This window comes from Lygodium microphyllum, chromosome 20, assembly GCF_053477565.2.
Source record: "Lygodium microphyllum isolate KBCC chromosome 20, Lygodium_microphyllum_v1.1.10, whole genome shotgun sequence".
Lineage (NCBI taxonomy): Eukaryota > Viridiplantae > Streptophyta > Polypodiopsida > Schizaeales > Lygodiaceae > Lygodium > Lygodium microphyllum.
This window is the reverse complement of record NC_141154.1, coordinates 69,745,652-69,766,553: the sequence shown is the minus strand read 5'-3', so window position 1 is coordinate 69,766,553 and position 20,902 is coordinate 69,745,652.

Sequence of the window (20,902 nt, the reverse complement as noted above, 5' to 3'; positions counted from 1 at the left end):
ACCAAATAGACATATGGCCCTCTTGGCCTAAAGAGATATAACATGTCACGACAAATAGAATGGCCCTCTTTGCCTTAATAAAATAAAACATTAGAACTCGACAGAATTGATCCTCTTGGCCTTATGAAATATAACATTTTACTAGCATTCAACACAATGTACTACTGAAACAATCCCTTGGTCCTAATGTTACACTACTAAAGCACAAAACTAACCAAGGATAAGGCCTCTTAGACCCTACACTAAGTGCATAAGGTTATTAGCTAACCCCTTGCTTAATTAGCAAGGGGTGTCCGATGAATATGATGATACACAATCTGATGCGTCCATGACAAAGTAGGAAGGTGCTCACTTGCTACCTGAGTCATAACCCAAACTAACCATTGGTGACTGAAATATGATGTGTCAGTAAGAAGATCCCAAAGTAGTCTAGGGCTAATGTTAGGATATAATTGTAAGGGCTCCCCTGGACCACAATTGAAAGAGACATCTTCCACAAAAGCATAGTTAGCCAAGGAATCCGCAAAGTAATTCCATTATCGAGGAACTAACTCACCGTCTCAAAGATATGCAACATATCCAAGGCTGCACGATGATACATTCGTAAAATGGGGTCCCGCACAATATAGGTCCCATTTAGCTTATTGATTATTAACTGCAAGTCTCCTTTAACCAATAATTAAAGGATACAACCACATCGGGCTACATTGAGCCCCATGATCAAGGCCTTGTATTCTGCCATATTATTAGTAAAAGAGGGTCAACTCCCATCTTCATGAAAAAATGACCACATCAATGCTTGTGTGTTTAGCACGCCCTCTGAAAGCTTCGTCAAAATACAAAGTATAAACCCAAGCTCATTGATAGGCCTTGCCATAATAATCAGCTCACTCGTACTTATGATAATCAAAATCAAGTCGAGAGAGGGGTGTATAATAGGCACAATCCCTTCTTCCTCACCGAACTCAATAGGAATGCTAGTCTGAATTCAGTGACAATGGTGGCAATAGACCTTAATTTCCCATGTAAAGGATCCGTCCGGCCAATCAGTAACCTGATATCCTTTGCTCCACCAGATCACTCAACCTTGGTGGTAACAAAATCCTAAAGGACCTGCACAAGCACCAAGCCCAACGTCACCCCTTACACATAGTAAGGCTTTAGCTTATTAAAGTTAACTTTAGTCTTAAACTCTACCCCCTACAAATCTGCTAGAAGGGCCATAGAGCCATTCTTTCCTAAACGTACAATCTTGTGTGGTCCATCCCATTTGGATTTTAATTTTCCTGGAAAGAGTTCCCGACGAGCATCATAATATAACACTAACTGACCTTTCACAAATTTGTATTTCTTAGCTCGAAGATTATGAAGGGCTTTCATTCTCCTCTTTCCTACTTCTTGATGTAGCAAAGCCTGCAAAATCGAATCTCGTCAAGATGTGCTAGAGAAGTATTTGTTCCTATAATGCTTCTTCCTCTCCCAATGAATGATTGAGGGCACACACAATGGGAAGCTCTATTTTCTAACGGCAAAACATACTCCTCCCCATACACTAGCTTGAACGGGGTGTGGCATGTCGCTCTCTTGAACGTCATCTTGTAAGCCCACACTACCACATATAATTTCTTATCCCAATCGCACTTGCTTTCTAATATAATCTTAGATAAGATTCCTACCAGTTGTTTATTTGTACTCTCAACCTGATCATTTGCTTGAGGATTATACGGGGTAGTCGTGTTGTGCTTAATCTTCAAAGCTTCAGTTAGGGCTACTATAACCTTGTTCAAGAAGTGTGTCCCTCGATCAGACACAATCTCCTTCGGTAGACCAAAATGGCAAACGATTTGCTCCATAATAAAACTGGCCATCTCCTTAGCATTGTCCTTCACCATTGCTCGAGCTTCATACCACTTTGTAAAGTAGTCCATTGCTACAATGATATACCGCTTTCATGTAGTTGATGAAGGGTACATTGGTCCCACAAAATCAATACCCCATTTTTCAAATGGTAACATAACCATAATGGGATTTAGAGGTCGCCTATGATTTTCTCTTGCATCATGTCTTTGACAAACATCACAATGCTTAACATAACTAAAAACATCTTGGAAAATCGATGGCCACCAATATCCAACACGGAGAGCTTTTTGGGCAGTAAGCCAGCCAACAAAAAGTCCCCCACATGCTGAATCATGGCACTCCTCAGGAATGAATGGTACTTCATCAGATACTACATAATGACGATAGATATCATCTACTCCTTGCCGATACAAGGCACCTACTATAATCGAAAAGTGTAATGCTTGTTGCTTGATCTTTCTCTTTTCAAGCTTCGATAACGTAGCCCCAAATCCTCCTGTGGATAGATAATACGTTATAGCCGTGTACTGAGAATTCACGATGGACAGATCGTCAAAGAACACGAACAACAAAAGCGTTGACCTAGAGTTATGATTAATCCCGATTTACGCTGTTTTAGAGGAACGGAATGGGACTATGCCTTATGGCAGAGAGGTTGAGCTTTGCATCCCTCTCGTTTCCCATTCTCCTTGAACCAAGTGCAGCGTGAATCCACTTTGGACTTGGCGTTTCTGTGTAAAGTAGTTCGCTTGGGTTCGACGCTAGTTGCCATTAGGGAATGACAAATAAGTAAAACCCTAATTCAGGTCGGTCCTAAGTGGGAACGGCCGGAATACTTTCGCTACGTGGCAGACATGGAAAGCTTTAGATCGCAAACCCCGTAACATTCCATGGGAGTGCCGGGCGAAGCTTTCTAGACATGCTTTCCGATGGACTGCCAAGACGTGTCCTGAAGATACAAGGGGACACGTTACAGTTGGTATCAGAGCCAACCAACAACGGAATTGTTTTTATAAAATCTTAATAAGATAAAGTAAAGAAAATGTTGCATGGAACAGGTTCTTAGTATTTCGAGTCATGTTTATGACTGCGATGCATTCCCCGCATTATCGACAAAGGGTTGAGATGATGAACATCCTAGAGTGAATCTATAATCCATCGCCTTTGTACATGGAACGAAGATGGACGGGTGTCTCAGGAATCTACTATATAGCCATCCACCAGTTTGCTTACCTACAAACCAATCTAAAGAGGATCAAGTGGTTGAAAGACCTAAAAGTCGTGAAGCTGTTCATTTTTGCGGAAGCTCACGTAAATTCAACGTTACATATTCGAGCCGGAGGGTGGATCTGAACTCATATGTATATGAGGAAGTAACTCGTGTAATCCCCGCCGCTGATAGGATTAAAGTGTTGGGACGCCATGAGAAGAATGGATTCCAAAGGAAAGGATACCCTGAACTTCCAATAAGTTACCGATTCGTGAAGATCCATGACCCGAAACCATACTACTATACAGTTCCTGTAGATAAATGTAATACAACATTATTCTCCCCAGACTAAATGTAACAGTTGGCTTATCATCGCAAGAAATGTTGTATTTCGATAGGGCTTTGCCCATATAAATACAAATAAGACTTCTTTTTATCAATGTCTGATTGTGCATGAGAATTGATAGAAAGTTAAGTGGTTAGATTGCTTGGGTGATAGCGGAATTGAAGATGTAAAATGAATCAATAACGATTATCGTGTAATAACGTTAAGAAACCTTTATCCAGGCACAACCCTAGGTACAGGTTTTTAGTTCGCCTCCTACATCAAGTACTGCTGTAATCCAGGAGAAGAAGTTTCTTCTCAAGCAAATTAAGCCGTCCGAATTTGATGGGAGAGGCAGGTCCGTTCAAGCAGATGCTGAAATTTGGATTGAATCCATCGAGGATTACTTCGAAGCAGCCGGTACTACACCTGCCAATTAGGCTATGCTGGCCAAGCTGAAGCTCACAGGTGAAGCCAGGCTTTGGTGGAAGCAATGGTGCAGGGATCAAGGGATCGCAGAAGGATCCGTTACCTGGGAGAAGCTGAAGAAAGCCGTGCATGGGAAGATACCTACCACCTATGTATCGCACACAGAAAATGAATGAGTTCTACGAGCTAAAACAGCTGGGACTCACTCTCGACGCATACTACTCCAAATTTGTCGCACTTCTTAATTATGCGCCGCAGATGGACATGACACAGCAGGTGTCCAAATTTTGCGCTGGTTTAAAACCATCAGTGAATACCCGTCTCAAATCTATGCGTCCATCAGATCTTCAGGACACACTCATTCGAGCTGTGCCTATAATTCAGGAGGTGCAGTCTAGACCAAGGGGTAACAAAACTTGGTCTTATAATGACCCAAATAGAGGAGCATTCAGACCTCAGATGAAGAGAGTTCAAGGTCAAAATCAGGGACAAAGAAAGAAAGCAAGAACTAATAACGTCAACAACTTTGTTCCAACTCAAAGCAATGGTCGAAACCTCTGTTGTTTCCACTACAACGAGCCTGGTCACTTCAAGAGGCAATGTCCCAAACTTGGAGGAGGACATCGCCAAGTACCTTTCCAAGGAACGGGCCATGGTCAAGGAGCCACTACCCGAGGCAGAGGAAGAACCGCCTGCGTTGCCAATAGGCAAATGTGCGAAGAAGAAGAAGAAGAAGATCCGACCATGGAAGCAGAGTTTGAAAGGGCGACAGTCCATGCCGCTCTACACAAGAAAGGCCCGAATCGCCAGTTCTCGGTGATTTAGACACCGTCGGACTATCAAGGTAAAAGTTTCAAGACCTTGATTGATTGTGGCAGTACACATTCCTTTATCTCACCAGCTTGTGCAAAAAGATTAGGAATAGCCATAGTAGAAGCACCTATTTTGCTTGTGGAATTGGCAAATGGTCGTGGGGTTACTTGTACCAGGCAAACTGCTAAGGTGGAATTCTTTCTGGGAGAAAAGAAGACTTCGGTTAAATTCAGAGTCATGAATTTAGGTATCCACAAGTGTCTACTCGGAATGGATTGGCTTAAGCCTAATGACGCCCACATTCATTGTGGGAAGGGCCAAATTTCCTTTCGTAACTCTGAAGGGGATTTGGTCACAACTCAAGGTGAGGTTGGAGTGCCAAAAATCCAATTGGCCAAAGCATCTCGGATCATAAAAGGAGTCAGGAAAGGATTACCTATCTACTTGATTAAGCTCAACAAGTTAGATCAGAAGCAAGACTCTAGTGAAGGACCTTCTTGGCTAAAGAAATACGCGGACGTATTCCTTGAAGAGTTGACAGAACTCCTGCCTCAAAGAGAAGTGGATCATGAGATCAAGCTAGTACCAGGAGCTGTGCCAATTGCAAAGAGACCAGAAAAAGAAAGATGGAATGCTTCAGCTATGTATTGATTACAGAGGGTTGAATCAATCAACTGTCAAGAACAAATACCCTATTCCTAGAATAGATGAGCTTCTTGATCGTCTTCAGGGTGCAAAGATCTTTTCCAAGATTGATCTCAGGTCGGATTACTATCAGATAAGAATCAAGGAAGAAGATATCCCCAAGATGGCCTTCAATACAAGATATGGACACTTTGAGTTCCTAGTTATGTCATTTGGGCTTACAAATGCGCCTGCCACCTTCAATAGGTTAATGCAGGATATCTTTAGGCCATATCTTGATGATTTTGTGCTCATCTTCTTCGACGACACATTAGTCTATTCTTAAACAGGAAGAAGATCATGAACCCCAACTTCGGATTGTCCTTGAGACAATGAGGTCACATAAGCTGTATGCTAAAATGAAGAAGTGTGCATTCTTCAAACGTCAGATTGAATATCTGGGATTCATCGTATCAATGGAAGGAATCTCAGTGGATCCAGCCAAGGTCAGAGATGTGCTTGAATGGCCAATACCAACAACTGTCAAAGAAATACGCAGCTTTCTTGGATTGACAGGATGGTATAGGGTCTTCATAAAAAACTATGCTTTGATTGCAGCACCTCTGACGGACTTACTGAAGAAGAAAACATCCATTGCATGGTCAACTCCCGAACAAAATAGCTTCGATAGATTGAAGCAAAGTTTGGTATCAGCATCTATCCTAAAACTTCCAAACTTTAATAAGGAGTTCGAGGTAGTAACTGATGCTAGCACACTTGCCTTGGGATGTGTGCTCATGCAGGAAGGTCATCCTGTAGCATACTCTTCAAGGAAATTGAAGAGTCATGAGAAGAATTATGCTACGCATGATCTGGAATTGCTAGCTGTCATCCATGCTCTAAAGATTTGGAGACACTACCTATTGGGTAACGAGTTTACACTAGCAACTGACCATAAGAGTCTCAAGTGGATCTTTACCCAGAACGAGCTCAACATGAGGCAACGTCGGTGGATTGAAGTACTGGAGGAGTATGACTTTGAAATCAAGTATCGACTAGGAAAAGAGAATGTAGTTGCCGATGCACTCAGTTGCAAGGCATTCCTTAATTTCCTAATCTTGTAGAATCCATCAACAGCTAGATCTCTAGCTACAAAAGTATCTATGCCAAACAATCCAATACTTGAGTTAGCTAGAGAGGATGCATGCCATGATCCGGCTTACCAAACAATGCTAAGGGAGATCTCTATCAAGGATCAGAATCAAAAGCTGCAGGCTAAGGGAGATCTCTATCAAGGGAGATCTCTATTAAGGATCAGAACCAAAAGCTGCAGGCTAAGTATCATGAATTCTCTATCCATAATGGACTTGTCTACTATAGAACAAGGCTGTGTATATTGGAAAGCCAGTCACTTAAGTAGAAGATATTGTGGGAAGCTCATGATTCCCCTTTCTCAGGACATCCTGGCTATGCCAAGACTCTCAATGCAGTTAGGAAGAGCTACCATTGGGAGAGGCTTAAAGGTGACGTTCTCAAATATGTCACCGAGTGTTTGTCTTGTCAACGTATCAAAGCCGAACATGTCAAGATACTAGGGAAGCTGAAACCGCTTGACATTCCCCAAATGAAATGGGAATTCATCAGTATGGATTTTGTTGTTGGCCTACCCCAAGTTCAGGGAGGATACAACTCCATCATGGTTGTGGTTGACATGCTAACTAAGGTTACACATCTTATTCTAGTAAAGACAAACTATAAAGCCTCGGACATTGCAATATTGTTTATCAAGGAGATATTCAAGATACATGGGCTACCCAGAAGAATCATTAGTGATCGTGATTCTCTCTTCACATCACACTTCTGGAGAGCTATTTTTGAAGCCATTGGGACTCAACTCTGTTTTAGCACAGCTTACCATCCCCAAACGGATGGCCAAACAGAGTGAGTCAATCAAGTCATTGAGGATATGCTTAGGGCATATTGCTGTCGTGAGCCAAAAAGGTGGATTTAATACTTGCCTTTGGTTGAATTTGCCTACAATGCTTCTTACCAACAAAGCATTCAGATGACCCCTTTCCAAGCATTGTATGGTCATGACGGTCAAAGTCCCCTAAACTTCTCAGATCCAACCTTGAGGGTTGAAGCTTCAAGCCAGATGTTGGAAGAGATGGATGACCAAATAAAGTCAATAAGACAGGACATCCAAGCCGCCAAGGATAGACAGAAGGCATACGCGGATTTGAAACATCAAGATAGAATCTTCGAAGAAGGAGACATGGTCTTCATTCGCGTACGCCCTAAGAAGAGTTCCCTATTCTTAGGAGATTGCAAGAAGCTAAGTCCAAGGTATTGTGGACCGTACAAGATCCTCAAGTGCCTAGGACCTAATGCTTATAAACTGCAACTCCCTGAGAACCTAAAGGTTCATAATGTATTCCATATCAGCCTATTGAAGAAGTATGTACCTAATCCTAACCATTTACTTGATGACCAACAAGTTGTAATGTCTAGTCAAGGAGTCCTTGAACTAAGGCCTGACAGGATCTTAGATGTTAGGGAGAGACAACTGAGATCCAGAACCTTGAGAGAATGCCTCGTCCAGTGGAAAGATTATCCCAAAGAGGATGCCACTTGGATAGATGAAGGCACTCTCAACCATCAATATCCCCATTTTATCTCGAGATGAGGACATCTTGATTCCTCCAAGGGGGAGATAATGTAACAACTCCGAAATGATAATATGCAATTCGCATATGAAACTCCTCTTAGGGTAGGATAAGTCATAGGGATAATTTTTTAAATAGATAAAGGCTTTTTTTTTTGGTATTGTTATATTCGTGCAAGGATAATTGTTGGAATTAGGATGCATTTTTCATCTTAAATGCTTTAGAAAATTGATATGCATTTAGTCCATATTTACAAAAACAGAATTAAGATACTGCACTCTGTTTAGGCATGGAAGTATAAAATTGGATGCCACAATATTAGGCCATATCTTCTTCGCAATAAATCATCATGGGAAGTGCTAATAACCCATAGGGAATTGCAAAGCATGAAATGATTCTTACATCTAGTCAATTATCGTTTTTCCAACTGCATAATTACTAGTAAAAGGTTGCTTGTTTAGCGTGAATCCTGTTCACAAGTTATAGGATGGTGAGTTGGAAATTAGGTTATAACCTAACCTATGCTTGATCTTAAGTCGATAAGTTAAGGGTTGAAAATTAATTTACGCATAGACAATGAGTCATGTGTTTATGGAAATGATAGCATAGTTATCATCATGAATTAAACAAATTGGCATAAACCTAAACACCTAAATCCGTGGAGTACTCGTTTTAGAAAGAGTTAATTCAATTCCAAAGAATTCAATAGGCTTTAATACGTGACCTAGTCGCACGTATTTCTAAAACTGAAACTCCTATACCCTGAATACTCACCCACATTCACCGAATGTAGGGACAATAGAACATACTTGAGAAGTGAACTAGGGTTGTCCCTAAGAATCTTATGCTAAAAAGATAGAACTTGAAACCCTACGACTGACAACGTCAACCTAATGTAATTAAGAACGGATTGTTTCATGACTCCATTTGATGGGTAGAATAGTCCCATAGTTCGATGGGACACTTGTGCAACAAGTGCAGAGTTGTATGATCTTGTGATTGGATTACAAGGGGATGGCCAATTCTCTGAATGAGGTTGGTAGATGCTTACGCAAGTTATCTTGCAAGAGGATGAATAATCGTCCTAATATATCTTTCTTGAGTAAATATAATTGCTTGGAAGCAAAAGACCAGCCGATAAATTGGAATAATCTATGAACTTAAGGTTTGACCAAGTCGGGTTAATAAGGGTACGCCCTAACCCAGGATATAGGGGATCTTGCCAAGTCGCAAGTCATCCGGGATCGAGTGCTGGATGCATTCGAAAGGAAGGATTCATTCCTTAGCAGTTGGCTAACAATAAACGACCAATGGAAATATTTGTGCTTATTACAGATTTAAGAGCACTGTTTTGCTTTGTTTGACCAATGAATTAAAGGATAAATGGATATCTAATGCTTCAGGTTGAAGGGCTGAAGGGAGAGGCAGCTTCAGTTATCCCCAACTGCCTACCTGACCCTAACCAAGGGGGTTGTTAACCGCACCGGGAAGGTAGACCGAACCCGCCGCGAGAGGTTTCTCCATTGAGCACTACTTGGAGGAGGAGGACGCTTGGGTGCTAGGGAGGGCTCTGGCCGTAAATCCCTCACCTTTCGGACCTTGCACAAGAGGCTAACGTGACTCGGGATTAGATCTCGAGGCCCGCATACTAGTCTACGGGCGGAAACTTGGATTAGTGATCCCTGTGGATTGCTGGATAGCCTTCGGGCGGATTGTGGATATGCCCACGGGTTGGACTTTTTGTATTTCAAAGATAAATATGATAACATGTTAATAAGGGACTTGTTTGACATTGTTTTTCTATGTCAAGTGATATGATTACGTGAAAGAACCAGTGCCTAACGGGATAATTAAGGAAGCTGATTGTTACATGTCCAACTAAATGTGTTAGGTAATTAGATAACTAAAACAACCGAGGAAAGTGCAGTGGATGTGGCCATAGGTCCGTCCTACGGATGGGTGGTCCCGATTGGCTGGGAACTTTTCTAAAAAATTACGATGGACAGCAGGAAGATCATCAAAGAACACGAATAACAAAAGCGTTGACCTAGAGTTATGATTATTCACGATTTGCGCTATTTTAGGGGAACGGAATGGAACTATACCTTATGGCAGAGAGGTTGAGCTTTGCATCCCTCTCGTTTCCCATTCTCCTTGAACCAAGTGCAGCGTGAATCCACTTCGGACTTGGCGTTTTTGCGTAAAGTAGTTTGCTTGGGTTCGACGCTAGTTGCCGTTAGGAAATGACCAATAAGTAAAACCCTAATTCAGGTCGGTCCTAAGTGGGAACGGCCGAAATACTTCCGCTACGTGGCAGACGTGGAAAGCTTTAGATCCCAAACCCCGTAACATTCCATGGTAGTGCCAGGCGAAGCTTTCTAGACATCCTTTTCGATGGACTGCGAAGATGTGTCATGAAGATACGAGGGGACACGTTACATCATCATATCAAAGTTAAGCTCAATTACATCTGTATCCCTTATCCTCTCCTGAGCTTCTATTGGCTCATTCAAAGTCACTTGGTAGATATCTTCTATAGTGGACCCCTCATTGGATTTGTTACTTGATGATGTCTCACTAGCAGATGGAGCATCTAGCGTATCAAACTCTGACGAAGACAAAGGAACTCTCTCACTCTGAGGAGATTCAGGATAGGCATCTACCACTACACGTTTAGCACCTCGATCAAAGATCAATTGACTGGCGGGTATATAAATCTGGCAATCTGCTTGTAAGATCCATGTCCTGCCTAGCAATACTTGATAGCTAGGTTGCCCTGTAAAACTAATGACCCTAAAGTCCAGAATGCATTCTACATTGGCAACCGTCACATGGACTTTAGTAATGCAACCTTCATGTTGTCTCAAACTATCATCAGCCATTCAGAGGATCGTGGAGGCATCTTTTTTAATTTCTAATCCCAGTCTCTCCATCAATTCCAAACTCATAATGTTGATAGAGGTTCATGTGTCCACAATAGCATGGTCCAGCAATATTCCATCAACATATGCTGTCACACTCGAACAATGCTTTTCAGCATGCTCAAACCAATCATCTCCTACTCGTGCTATTCCCAAGGGCTTAACAATATACCCAATGCATAGAATCTTCTTAAATTCCTTATGCACTCCTGGAGACAACTTAATCAGTTGTAAAAGATTTACATCTGGCTTAACTTTGCAAAGAGAACTTGCTAAATCAAATTCATGGGGATTTGGTGCTTCTTTCTTGGCTTTTGCCTTCTTCTTTGGCGAATCCCTATCCTTTTTGGGGCCGACTTTACCATCTACGACCTTGAGAGGTCCGCCTTCCATACTGGGATGAAGGACTTGCATCCCCTTATCATCTTGCTCGGGTTTTCCCTCGACAGGTTTTGCCTTGGCCTTGTCGACTTCTTTACCCCTTTGACCTCTCGTAACAACTCGCAGATTAGAAGCTTCAATGCCATTGACACAAAAAATTTCTATCAAGCTAACTCCACTACCACTAGGTTGCTCCTCTACCATAGCTTTCCCTCTTCATAATATTTGCTTCGGTCCTTCATCTTGCTGGAGGTTATTTCCTTGCGCTTGAGGACCTAGCTGTTTACTTCCTTGCTGGAGAGAGCTAATCTTACTCCAACAGGTACTGGCTAAATGGCCGGACTTCCCACATATGTCACATTTAACATTTGGACAATTCCTAGGGAAATATTAGCCACCACACCACTTATAGGTGAATCTTGATGGGCCACCCTCTTCATGGCATCAACTCCCTATCAAGTTCTACTGCTTCTTAAGGAAATCAACATCAACAGCTATTTGTCTGTATTGTTCGCTAATCATATTAGTATAGTGCTTCATCATATGCTTAACTTCACTAAGTACATTTGAGGCACTTGACTCATAGCTGCGATTGCCTACCTATTGTTCCATTGGCCTAACCACTTGATTATAGATTGGTTGTTGATTCCTTAGAGCAACGGTAGGATTTATCATTGGGCTAGGAGGAGCTTGCAACATGGTAGACTAGGAGAAGCTTGCAACATGGGCACATTTGGAATAATGCTTCCTCTCCCATTAGGAGGACTCATGGGCATCCCTTGACCTCCAATTGTCATTGCTAAAGTATTTCCAAACCTTAAACTCGAATTCCAGTTTGACCTAGAGGCATAAGCCGCTTGTAATCACGATTCTACCTCTTCTACTTGTGTAATGGCTGTATCAATGTCAGCAAGAGCGACATTGCTCAACTGCACTTGAATGTTAAAGTCTAATCCATTCAGAAAATATTACAGCCAAGCAACCACCATTGGAATGGGGATATAGGTTTGTAATTTTTGAAATAACTCCTTTAGTTTCTTGGTATATCCGCAGACATTCTCGTGGGGTTCTTAACGTGTAACATTAAGGACATGTAGCCAATATTGACCTCCCCTTTTAGGGCCAAACTCTCTTCAAAAAGCCACAAAGAATAAGTCGATTGTGGTTATGGTTCCAACCTCTAGGATGTGATACCACACTGCAGCTCGTCCTTTCAGAGTCATGTTGAAGAACATCATTAAGTGACATTCATCTTGAATCCAACAGTTAAACATTAACTTCTGGAATTCATTGATGCGGAGTTCTGTGTCTTCCTCGCTGATCCATTAAAGATGGGTAGAGGAAACCCTAAGGTTGGCAAATCCGCCGTCCTAGCAAGAATTGCAATGGGTTGTGCCGCCATGGTAACAATCGGATTCGCTACAGGAATTTGAACAATCGAAACTATAACTCCACTCGAAGTGGATGGATTGATTGAAAGGGGGAAAGTACTAGAGCTTCCTTTCCCTAATGGACTATGCGTCAAGCTAGGGTTGCCAAAACCCCACACTTGTAAGGATATCGGGCCACTCCTTTGCGGATAATATATTCTATTTATTTCGGCCCGCCGTCCAGCTCGCTCAGCTCTTTCTTCCTTTTGAAGCTCCACTTGACAGTCTCGTGAGTCTAGCCCATTGATTTTTGGCATACACTAACGAATAGGTCCCAATTGACCAAGATATGGAGACTGCCACTTATTAGCGACTCTCGGCAAACGCACCACCTGTCGGGACCAAAAATGGGCCCGACATTGGCTCCCTAGGCACTAGCCAAGACCTTTAACACTCTTAAGACAACCCCACATGGCCTCGTGGCCAGGAGCGTCTAAGGAATACATTGCCTTAATTGCTAATGTAGATATTGTATTTGTAGTGGAACGTAGTCCAATGATTAAACCCCACACTCTGTAGAGGGAGTCCCTATACATCTTTGGTATAAAATACATCATAATACAAACATAAGAAGGCACCCCTCTGGCTGAATGCTGTGGCCCCAATGTAGCTCTCCTATACCTCGGGGATTGGCCCCAAGATGCGCTACTCTAATGTAAAGCACATACAAACAAACTATGATCTTATATATTTCAAACATTCCAGGAGATTTTGTGTCCCTTACCAATCTTGCCCCAAAGATTTGATCATCTAGCCTACAGCTTGGGTTTTCTCACACACTCCACGTAGGTCATATGTTTGGTAATCAATTGCTATGCATCCAGGAGTTACCATGTGATATGCATAATGCAATTGTGAATGCCATAGTGCTCAAACATTTTATAAATCAGCATTGTGTAGTGCAACAAGCATTTCTTTTAATGATTCCAATCTGTACGTCATGCTTCGTTGCTAAGGGTCAATCCCAAGACTTCTTGTGCAGCTTGATCCCCTTTTAACTTAATTTATAAACATCCTATATGGTGTGCACAAACAAATAGACTAAAATTTCATATATTTTCAACAAATAATTAGCATCAAAACCCCTCTTCCCCCTATCTTTAGGTTGTGGATCGTTGATAGGTGTAAAGAGCGGTTTTTTGTGTGTTTTTCTTATAAAAAGTAATAAAAGCGGACTTTAACATGAAGACACAATTGAATTAAGGCTTATCCCTCATGCTACAGCTATGCCATACATTCACAGACATAAACCTTATTTTTTCCTAAATTTTTAACGCAAAAGACTAAAATTTTTTATTTTTAAACTATTTATCCTCATTTATTTTAATAAATTGTTTTATATTTTTGATTTATGGATTGGGACTGCACATTTATTGAACATTGATTTTATATTCATGTCCATTCCATATAAACCCCAAAATCACAACAAAACTCCCAAAATTTATCATTTCTATGAAAATCACATAATTGCGAGTTTCGTGTATTTTGATATAAATTATTAAAAAACTAAATTTTCTAGTTTTCTTCAAGATTTTTGATAAAGTTTAGCATTTTCAATGAAAGGAATCCATTTACAAACAATTTCATCAAACATCTTTCATGAAACGAATAAAATGAGTGCTTATGCATAGAAACCCGGGTTTTGGAGACGTGTCATTAATGGTTGGGAGGATGCTGATGCTCATTTATGGCCGTTGATGCTCTCTCATAGCTGATCTATGATCTTCTTTGCTCCAACACCATCATTTCATAAAAAACATCCATTAAAACCCACCCCCTTCTCTCATAGAATCACGCATGTGAACAAGCAGCAAGAGGAGAGAGGAGAGAGAAATACTAAAAACCAGAATTTTGATTCCCTACATGAAAATTAGCGTGCTTACACCCAAAACGGAGCACTCAAGGAGTAGATCAGGAATGTGCAATTGGTTCTTGATGATACCCAACATTGGAGAGGCACAATTCTCCAAAAAAATGGGGCGCAAAAGAATTTACGCCCCCTCCATCCTCATGATTCTTTTGTGCCTCCAACCTCCTCACAATGAGTTTTTTAGTTTTCTTCCTCTTAATCAAGGTTAAAGTTTTAATGTTTAAAATTTCTAGTTCATCTCTTTGTGTTCACACTGTAGAAGTGGATTTTTTAATTTTGGAGGGGCAAATGAGCTCGGATTCGAGATCTGTTTGGTGGGATGACTTCGTGACGTCGAAATCTATAAAGCTAGGCCCCGTGACACACTTTCTAACTCTCGGATCATGTAGTTGCTTTATGACACGAAACCTTGTGTGGATTAAATGGGGGTCAAACGGGCTTTGATCGACGAACCAAGACTTGCGTTGGGTTCCTCGCATTGAACTCCATCTAAAAAATTCTAGCTCATTGATCCGCAGCCATTTCATTTTGCATGAAAATTTGGTCTTTTACGACCTCCTGTTCTATTTTCCACTTCAAAAAGGGTCTTTAAAATCCGCTCTCAATGAGAAGGAAGATCAAGTAATGCTTACCAAAGAATAGAATGGTTAAAACAAAAACAAATGAGTAATCATCACCTTGTAAGTATCATGGAACATATCATCATAGCACAATCACAATACATTGACACTTTGCATGCACTTGAAGGGAGTGAGCCTTGAAGTGGACGCATGAGTAGGAGCAAGAGCTATGGTGGAAGGAGCAAGAGTGAGAGAGAGCCACAAGATGTGCGAACTCCAATAGTCGCAATGTGTGACTGGCTTTCCCTTTATTCAAACGTCATTGAAAGAATAAAGAATGAAGTGACAATGATGGGCGCCCACTGTTATGGGAGCACTAGATTGTGCTCGAGAGACTAGACTAGGTGCAAGATTTGCTACAAGAATTCTGATTACAAGATAATCCCACATAGGGGCACAAGGTACAATGATAACTTAACAAGATACGAAAAATCCCACAATCCGAGACTGTAGGTATAGACAACATGAATCGATAAGATATGAGGGATCCCACAACTTGGGACCGTAGGTATGGATACAAGATATTAGAATTACAAGATCTCCCTCAATGGGGATGAACAAGATACAACACAATACTAGACAAGATCTCGTACTACAAGATTACAAGGTGATAAGACAAGACTAGATATCATGATTGGACAAGAATTAGAACTAGAACTTGAAGTTACTTACTTAGAGGTCTCGACTCCTTGAGCTCCCAAGACTGGCATTGGCAAGACTGAGGAGCTTTATGGTGAGCCCTTCCTTTTATAGGTGTTGGAGGGTGGCTAAAGATCTTCTAGAATGTTCCATGGTGACATCATTGATGATGCGACTAATGACATGGCATATGTTCTAGAAGATTCTATGATGACATCATCAATGATACATGCAATGATATGGCATACCTTCTAAAAGGTTCTATGATGTCATGGCATCACATGGTTGGCTCGAGGATATCCTATTAAGGGTGCATCCACATGGGGTATGGATTCATATGGCATGGGCAAGAATTAAGGGCAAGAATTAATCCATACACTTGATCATGGGCATGTTCGTGACATCACCCCCTCCTCTAGCGATGAGTTCCACGAGGAGCAGCTTGGTGGTTTGGTCCAAGTTTCGTTGGATTTCTCTTGTGAAATTTTTAAACTTTGAGAGGCGCTCTTTGGAAATATTCTGCAGGTTCCCAAGTGCGATCATTGATGTCGTATCCTTTTTGGTGAACAAGGTATTCCAATCAACCTTGAGATTGATGCCATGAGGCATATTCCACGGTGGATTTCGTGAGGTTTTACAGTGGATTCTGTAAACTTTTATTACCGGGGCTCATACACAAAGTGGATTCTTTGTGCGAGAAGTCGATGGGGGCGCCTATCTTTTTCGGGTGTTTTGTTAATTTAGTGTGTACATGGGTGATTCCGCAAAATACATATTTAAATTAATAAACGTTTATGAGTTTAGAGTGCGCACTCGTGATAAATTAAGGTTAGGATTGATTTCTAACCAATTTATTTATGTAGCTGAAGACTGCTAGGTATTCACTTTTATCGGTTTAATTGTATTATTTTACTAACAATTGTGAATGCTTCAGTTGATGTGTAGAGATAGCAGCGGTGGCAGTGGGAAGCATTGGAGGATAGCATGTATTCAAGTTATCGTCAATATTTTGATGGGCGTGCATCTTAGGCATGGTGCCTATATTTTGTCGCGCTTATTTATCAAAGCGCTTGATATTTATTTATTATTTTTGTATGCGCATAGGTACATGATTTAGATATTTGTATTTGGACATTGTATTTGGGTACGCTTGACTTCTTGGGTGCCCATTAGCTTTAATTCTATTTGGCACAAAAGCAAACTCAAAAGCTAAAGCGTGCTATTTTGTAATTTGGGCTATTATTTGAGCTTGAAGATGATTAATATATGAAATACATGCTTTGTGGAGCGCTCACACAAGGCATGGGGGGAGATTGCACACAATTGGTCTCTTGTTCATGTCATGCAAGCTTTCTACATTGATTTGTATGCAAAAAGCAGAGTCCTTTGTTCTTGGGGACCTTCTGACGCTCACTATGCGCGCATATGGTATCCGATCTGTGGACTAGTGGTATCAGAGCGAAGCTGAGATCGAGAGCTTCCAATCTCTTACCATCTTGTGCGAAGGCAGAGCTCCTGGAATGATCGAGCTCTACAGTCAATTTCATCGTGAACGGTCGATATCAGTGTGTTCCTGGCGGTCAAGAATCCCCTTCTGCACTCTCTGATCGCGAATGACCAGCTTGTGGAGGTGGAGGACCAAGTAGACATCTCCTACATCAAGTCGTCTTCAAACATCAGATAAGACTCCATAGCTTAAAACCTTCAAAGCTTTAAAAGCTTAGTAAGCTTAGTAATAAGCTTAATAAGAAAGCTTAAAGCCCCAATTTTTTCGAATTAGTAACACGGCATCTTGACGCTTGGGTCGACGATGCAAAAAACGGCGCCCCCTTCCTAAAATCGAAATCGTCGCCAGATCAATTTTTTTTCCTAAAGCTTAAGTCAATTAAGCTTTAAAGAAGCTTAATGACGCAAGTCCACTAAGCCCCCTTACTCCTGCAAGTTACTTAAGTCACAGAGGTCACTACTGACTTATCCAACCACTCCCATAAAGGCAGTTCATATGTAGAAGCACAGAATCACGGTATTGCTCTTTGGTAGACTCTATTCACATCTGTAAACTTGCTGAACCAGTTTCAGCAAGAATAGAAGGTCATACACAGTTTCTACGAAGACAACGAATACTGCAATCGCAAAGGAGAAAGACCATAAAAGCCAAACAAAAATATACAAGCCTTGTATACCCGCCTTTGAGCTACACTCATCCCGCTAATAAGATTTCGAGAGTGTGAGGTCTTTTGGATTTTACAGGATGACGGAACAACATATGGACGATCTTATGGCTGAAGGTGATTTATAGAAACCAACAATGGAGCAAAAGTTGGATTTGATTATGATGCAGTTCGATGAAGAACGAAGAGCCCGACAAGCTTTGCAAATTCAATTGGCCAATTTGCAACGAACTACCACCAATAAAGATGGACCGCAACCCGAAGATCTTATACGACGTACCATCGATGCGACACTTGAAGCCCAATCCATCCACAAAGAAACAAAGATAAGTAAAAGAAACTTCAAATTTCCTACTTTCAATGGATCTCGATATGGAAAGACTGTACTTGCATTTATCAGTCAATTTGATGATTACTTCCATGAAGAAACATATGTTGAGAAAGACAAAATTAAATGTGTCACTAATCATTTAGTTGATCGAGCATCCTTATGGTGGACTGTGGTTCGCAAGAGCATTGATTGTCCCACTACCTGGGAGAGTTTCCATAAGAAGTTTTTGCAGAATTTCCTTCCTCCTCAATTCCATGAAAAAGCCATCAAGCAATGGGATCTTCTACAACAAAGGGATTGCGAACCTATTTCCCAATACATTGAACGTTTTTGGAATGCCCTACTGCAACTACGCATGCTCGAAGATGTACCTGAAGCGACTCACAAACGCAAGTTTATGTCTGGCCTACTTGGACATTACTATGCAGAAGTCAATATGTTCAAGCCAACAACCCTTGAAGATGCAATTTCTTTGGCTCATGACCTCGAAGATGTACCTGAAGCAACTCACAAACGCAAGTTTATGTCTGGCCTACTTGGACATTACTATGCAGAAGTCAATATGTTCAAGCCAACAACCCTTGAAGATGCAATTTATTTGGCTCATGACACTGAAGACAAGATTCATGGAAGAGACAAGCGAATCAAACCCGCTTTTCGAAGCTTTTGTAACTCTTCAAATAGCCCGTCCTTCAGTTCGAAAGGCATACACCTTACTTTCTGTCATACAGGACGACTGCCCTCTTTCAATGGAATTGTATGAACAGTAAGACTAGGAGGAATGCCTCTCAGCTCATCATAACTCCAAGCAAAGATATCACGGAATTCCTGAATCAAGGCCACATAGTCCTCCCTTCTGCTGTGCTGAGCATAGAACCTAATTTGATTGGCCGCGAATCATCAGGCGTACCAAGGTCTAGCTCGATAACATCTGCATCTCTTATATGATTTTGGGCCTCTATCGGCTCGTTCAAAGTGATCTGATAGATGTCTTTCATGGTGGATCCCTCTTTGGACTCATCACTCGATGCTGTCTCACTGGCAGATAAATCTTCTAATGTCTCCAATTCTGTAGAGGATAGAGGAGCTCTCTCACTCTGCGGGGACTCAGGATAAGCATCAACCACCACACCTGGGCACCTCTGCCGAATATTAGTCGATCGGCAGGTATATCTACTTGGCAGTCCGCTTGCAAGATCCAAGGTCATCCAAATAATACTTGGTAACTTGGACGGCTGCAAAACGAATCACCCTAAAGTCCAACAGGCATTCTACATTTGCAACAGTGACATGGACCTTAGTAATGCAGCCTTTCGGCTGCCTCAAACTATCATCTGCCATTCTGAGAATTGTGGAGGTATCTTTCTGGATCGGAAGACCCAACCTTTCCATCAGTTCAGAACTCATAATGTTAACAGATGATCCCGTGTCGACAATGGCATAATCTACTAATATCCCATCGACATAGGCTGCAACCCTTAGGCAATGCTTCTCAACATGCTCGAACCAGTCATCACCAACTCGCGCAATACCCAAAGGTTCTACGATATACCCGTGCGGAGGATCTTTCTAAATTCCTTGCGTACTCCTGGAGAAAGCTTAATAAGCTACAAAAGATTCACATCCGGCTTGACTTCACAAAGAGAGCTCGCCAAATCGAATTCATGATAGTTCGATAGAGCTCGCTTTTCACGCCAAACCATCCGCTCTTTAGGTCGCTGAACCGGCTTTATTGTTTTTTTAAAAATATAACTTTCACCTTCTTCTTTGGTGATTCCTTATCGGCTTTACTTTCCACGGGCTTCAAAGGTCCCCCTTCCATGGCAGGATCCAAAACTTGTGTTCCTTTGTCGCCTTGTTTAGGGTTTCCGTCGACAGGTTTATCCTTGTCGGCCTCTCTACCCTTTTGACCTCTTGTAAGAACAGCTCGCAGATTAGAGGCTTCAGCATCATTAACGCGTACAGTCTCAATCAAACTAACCCCAATACCACTAGGTAGCTCCTCCATTGTAGTCTTTGGTCGTTGAAGTATTTGTTTAGGCCCGTCTTCTCGCTGGGAATCATTTCCTTGCACACGATGATTAACAGGCCCTGGTTTGCCGACTACCTCGTTGGAGGGAACTGATCTTACTCCAGCAAGTAGCTGCTAAATGGCCGGATTTTCCACAGATGTCGCACTTAACATTTGGGCAATTTCTTGGATAGTGTTGCCCACCACACCATTTGCAGCTAAACCTCGAAGGTGCACCCTCATCTGGGTATCTACTTCCTATCAAATTTTGTTGTTTTTTAAGGAAGTTGACATCAACGGCTATTTGTCGATACTGCTCCGTAATCATGTCGGTATAATGCTTCATCATGTCCTTAACCTCGCAAGAACATTGGAAGCACTCGACTCATAGCCTTGGTCATTACCATGTCGTTCCATCGGCCTAACAATTCAATTAGGCACTGGTTGTTGAGCCACATGCATGGTATTAGAATTGACTGCCTAGCCTCCACCATTTGGAGCCATTTGACTGCCCGTAGGCATCGACATGCTAGGGGGAGCTGGTAATAAAGGCACATTCTGCATCATGTTCCCTCTCCCATTAGGATTAGCCATCGCTATC